The sequence below is a fragment of the Alligator sinensis genome, unplaced genomic scaffold (genome assembly GCF_000455745.1).
Source record: "Alligator sinensis unplaced genomic scaffold, ASM45574v1 scaffold454_1, whole genome shotgun sequence".
NCBI lineage: Eukaryota > Metazoa > Chordata > Crocodylia > Alligatoridae > Alligator > Alligator sinensis.
Window position 1 is genome coordinate 1,901,658 of NW_005842095.1, and position 5,434 is coordinate 1,907,091.

The following is a 5,434-nucleotide window of genomic DNA, read 5'->3' on the forward strand; positions in this document are numbered from 1 at the left end:
AGATAATGAAGTTGTCATTTTAGATGGCTAGATAGAAACTCTTTAGTTCATGAACTCTTACTTTTATTAAGCTCACTAGTCAATCAAGTGCTTTAATCTAAACAGTTTTCTCATGTGTCTTAAAAGGCATCTTACCTGAAAGGCCTGAATTTATGTTGCAGTGTTCTCCAACTGACAATAAGCCTGTTGGTTCATTGTTAATTTTGATCTATTTTTTTAAATGTGTGGATTTTGTCACAAGTATATATAAGTAACACCTTATATTCTATCAAGCCACCCCATCTTCAAAACTTTCTACATGGAGATACTTACAGATTTTTCTCTTTTTAAATAAAAACTGAAAACACGTCTTTTCTTTTTTTCTTTATGCATTGTTAGCTTATGGCAAGGCAAGCTGTCTTGGCAAGATAAATCACCATATAACTTAAAATTTTTGTTTACCAACTTATCACAGATAAAAAAAAAATTGGGGAGCTATATAATGTGTGAAATATTCATTTTACATCAACCCCTACTAATTTAGCTTATGCAAGTATGCTGTAAAAAGTAGGCCATTGAAAATGTTCTCAGGGCAACTTCACAAGTTCATCACTTCCATTTTATACTGGTGTAACTCCACTTAACTTAATTGGAAAACAGACACAGAACTAGAGCAATACAGTGATGAATGAGACTCTCATCAGTGCTCAGTGGCATGAGCAAACATGATTTTTGAGGCTGTAGAGGGAGGTAGTTAGTTGTGTTTGTTATTAGTAAACCTCTACCTTGCCTTCTGCCCAACTTCAGACTAACTGAATCAGAAATACATAGGCTTTCATGAGCTACAGCTCACTGCATCAAATGTACCATTTGATGAAGGGAGCTGTGATGGTAGAGTCAAGTATTAGTGAAAGAGACAGGTGCATTTCAGATCCGTGTGGATTAAATTTCTGCACCAATTCAATTTCTGAGCTTTCCCTCAAAAGAAGATGAATTCCTTATAAAGTAATTGAATTTGGGTCTCTTTTATTTAAATCAGAATGGTGACCAAGAAGCTTTTTCCCAAGTTAGTGCTGGGAGGCTATGAATTTAATGCTTGGCAAAGCCCTAGGAAAGTGGCAAGGGGATTCTTTCTTATCCCCTTTCACTTCATGTAGTTCTCCGATCAGCTGCTATGGCTACTGACACACACATCCTGCTCTTCTACTTACTCATCAGGCTTTGAGGGGACTCGTGCTGTTAACCTGCCACAGACATTTCACATTACAAAAGACAAATGTACAAGTTAATACTGATGCAGTCAGCAAGAGATTGTATCAGTTTGGTCAGGGACACCAGCCATTTCATAACCCTCGCCTCCTTCCGTATATATAACTCACAGGGGAGAAGAGGGTGCCAGGGGATATAATAGTGTTAGATATATTCCGGCTTTCTTTCATAGGCAGTACAGCTGTGGAAGATCTAAAGACACATAGGTCTTCAACAGTGACACCTCTCTTGACCTAATGCCTTATTTGAAAAGATAACAATCTTACAGTTACCATTTAAATGACTGCTTAAAGATAAAAGCTGAAATGCTGTGGAGGAAATATGTAATCAAGATTTTTTTCCTGAAACAAAATATTACAATTTCTGAAATCAGAGAAGCTTAAAGCTAAAAAATTATTTTCAATTTATTAATTTCAATAACCATCCATTTCTGTTCTATGCATTTTTTTTTAAATCCCAGTTTCCAATATTTTTAGTTAAAAGGGTGGTGTTGGGTTTTTTTAAATTACAAAGCCTGCTACTTCAACTATTACAAGAAAAGCCTATAACATATTTTAGTCTTAATCAGTTCATTGTTTTCCATAAACTCTGATTTGTCTTCTGGTGTTTTCACTACCCATATTCTGTGTAGGAACTTGACTGTGTTGAAATAATTTCAAAATACATGCCTTTTGAAAAAAAATAGAAGTGTGACTTACCTTTGTCCTTATGGTGAAAACAAAGGAAACTCAAAGCCTTGGCTCCTCATGACATTATGATTTACTTGCTTGGAGTGGCTATGCAAATCCTGGTGAAGTCAAAACCTACACCAGCTGAGCAACAAAAAGTAGGAGCTGAATAATGGAGAAGGTACAAGTAGAAGAAGCAGTTATAGAACCTGTCCTGTTGTAGTAAAACCCCCAGTTTTTCTTTTCTTTTTTTTTTTATTGCATTTGCTCCCCTTCTCCAACCATTTCTGACTTTTTCTCTCCCTCTCTATTCCCTATAGATAAGGATAAGTTAGGATAAGCTTTAAACATTTTTATTTTGGTAGCAAGTTTTTGGTTTTGGATATCCACTGTTTTATATTGTATTATTATTAGATTTATATTGATTCTTACTGTTGTATATTGTATTATTATCATTTTCATATTGATTTTTATTGTTTCATATAGATAGTGTATGGTTTAGGCCTGTGTTTGTAAGTGAACCAAAGTCATGTCAAGTTTCCATTTTATATGTCAAGTCTCCATCTTCTGTCCTCTGCCTGGGTACCCCTGTGTCGCAACCGTATGAGTCACGTACCCCTCCCATGTAAATTGGGTTCCTGGATGAATGAGTGTGATTGGGAATGATTGAAAGACAATGGTAGCAGGCCTCTACTGAATGGCCTGTAATGACTGGGCCATCACCTCGCATTGATTTATCCAGAACCACAGACCTCACCCAGGAACAGAGACAAGACCAGGATTTGAAAGACAAAAGACCCTGCAGAACCAGCAACTCTCACCATTACAGACAACCGAAACTGCACATCCCTGCATGGAGCACACATGCTCAGTATGCCAGGGGTTGACCCTGGGCATGCCTCCTGTCACTAGGGTCAAACAAGGTCTGCCCTTATAAAAAGGGGCAGTGAAGACAGACCCAGTGGGACGCCTTCTCCATCTGGACCAGCACCATGTCACACCACCTATCCCCACCCACAGGCCCTGCCGGCGACCCCTCTCTGGACAACACCTACTGGACAATGACCCCTTTCCAGCCTGGATAGGTAGATATTACCTGCATATCTCCTCCCAGGTTTCCCCAGCACCTTCTGTAGTCATCCCCACCCCTCTCCCCCCACAGCCTCCCAGCTCCTCATGGCTGTGCTGCGGTTTTTGCCAGCAGTTGGAGCCTTTCTCCAGCTCCCAGCACCTACTGCTGCTCCCTGCAACTTCTCTAGCTGCCCCGGAGCCATCCTCTGGCTCCCCACACCCAGAGCTCCACTTTAACACCCACACTTTCCCTTAGTCCCATTTTTCCCTCTCCCTACCTACCTTTTCAGCTCCCCCGTAGCTCTGGCTCCATTCCGGCATTGCTTCCCTGTTCTGCAGGCTTTGGGCATTGTCTTTTAATCAATTAAGATCAATTTACCTAAAGTTACCCCCGAGCCTCAGTTCTTCAGCCCAGGCCCCTGTAGTCTACCAGTTCTAATCCCAGTCCTGGTAACTTTAACTCCTTACACTTCTACTTTCTTACCTTAACCTTTCCCCAGGTATCCCAAGTACACCAAGCACATACATACATACTTATCACAATACCCAACTTAGGAACTCATTTGTGTGTATGTGTAGGTGGGTGGTATGTGTGTAAATTAGTGAATACACACACACACACACACACACATATATATACACACACACATATATAGATATCATTGTGTGTGTGTGTGGTATATGAATTAGTAATCCACGTATGTGTATTGGATGTGCAGGTGTTGGTAACTGGTAACTGATTCTGTCTAAATGTGGTGTGTGTAGGCTTAAACTGGTGATAGGTGTGCATGAACCTAGACTGGTTATTTTGAACATGTGTGTATCTGAGTTGCTAGTGTGTGTGTGTGTGTGGCATTGAGTGCATGATATATGAATTAGTGATCTGTGTCTAACTTTTGGGGTATATAGTGTATATGCTTGAATTGGTGATAAGTATGCATGTGCCTAGGCTGGTTTAGATGTGTATGTGCCTGAGCTGGTAGTGTGAGTGTGTATGCCTAGTAGGGGTGTATGCACCTCGTGAGTGTATGTGTGCTTAATTGATTTTTATGTGTGCATGTGCAATTGTACACCACACCCTCCTGTCTAACAGCACAATATTGAGATCCTGAGCATTGGCCTGACCCCTCAGGGCAACACTGTCTATAGAAAGATCCCTCACCTGAATATTACAGAAGTCCCTACTCCTAGACCTTTGTTTATTTGCATTTTGCTTTGTAAGCTATGAGTAGTGCAAATGAGGGAGACTGCTGGTTGCAAAGGTAGAAACCGTGTGAAAAAAGTGAATATTGAACAGATGGATAACAGCAATTAGAGACAAAGAGGCAAGAGACTATGGGGCAAGAATTCAGCCTGGCAGGCAGAGAGGAAAGAACAGATATTTTCAATTGGATGAGTTCATCATAGAAACTAACTTAGAAACTAGAACTTAGAAAACTAGCTGAAGCAAATTCATTTCTGGTTGCAATTATCATTGAAAGCTGATAGAAGACAGGTCAGGTTCCAGAAGATGGGAAAAGGCAAACATAGTATCTGTCTTTAAAAAGCAGAAAAAGGAGGACCCAGATAATTATAAAAGAGGCAGCCTAACTTCAATTCCCAGAAAGATACTGGAGTAATCGAAAACTCTATTTGTAAGCACCTAGAAGATAACAAGGTGATAAGTAACAGCCAAAATGGATTTGTCAAGAACAAATCATGTCAAACCAATCTTATTTCCTTCTATGACAGGGTAACAGGCCTTGTGAATAGAGGAAACGTAGTAGATGTGATGTATTTTGACTTTAGTAAGGCTTTTGACACTGTTTCATGTGAAATTCCCATAAGCAAGGTAGGGAAATGTAGTTTTGACAAATTTATTAAGAGGAATGAACAGCTGATTAGAAAATCATACTCAAAGATTAATTATCAATAGTTCACTGTCAAAATAGAAGAATATATCATGAAGGGCTCCACAGAAGGTCTATCTCGGGTCCTTCTGATTTGGAGATAAGACAGTGGTTCTTTAAATTTGCAGATGATACTAAGTTGAGAGGGATTGCATGTACTTTAGAGTACAGGGTTAGAATTCAAAATAACCTTGACAATTTGAAGAGATGATCTGAAATAGAATGAAGTGCAATAGATGCAAGTGTAAAAGCATACACTGAATTAAAAATAATCAACTGCACAAATACATGATGGGGAAGAACTGGCCAAACAACAGTTCTCCAGATAAGGATTTATGGGTTATAGTGCGTCTCACACTGAACATGAGTCAAGAGGGGCCATACTATTGTGAAAAAATCATTTTTTATAAATCAGCACATCCATTGAAAGAAGACTGAAAGAATAGGGCCTCTTTAGAGAAGAGAAAACTGAGTGGAGGCATGATAGCCTACAAATGCATAAAAAGGTTATTGCAAAGAGGAAAGTAATAAATTATTCTCCATACCCACTAGGGAAAG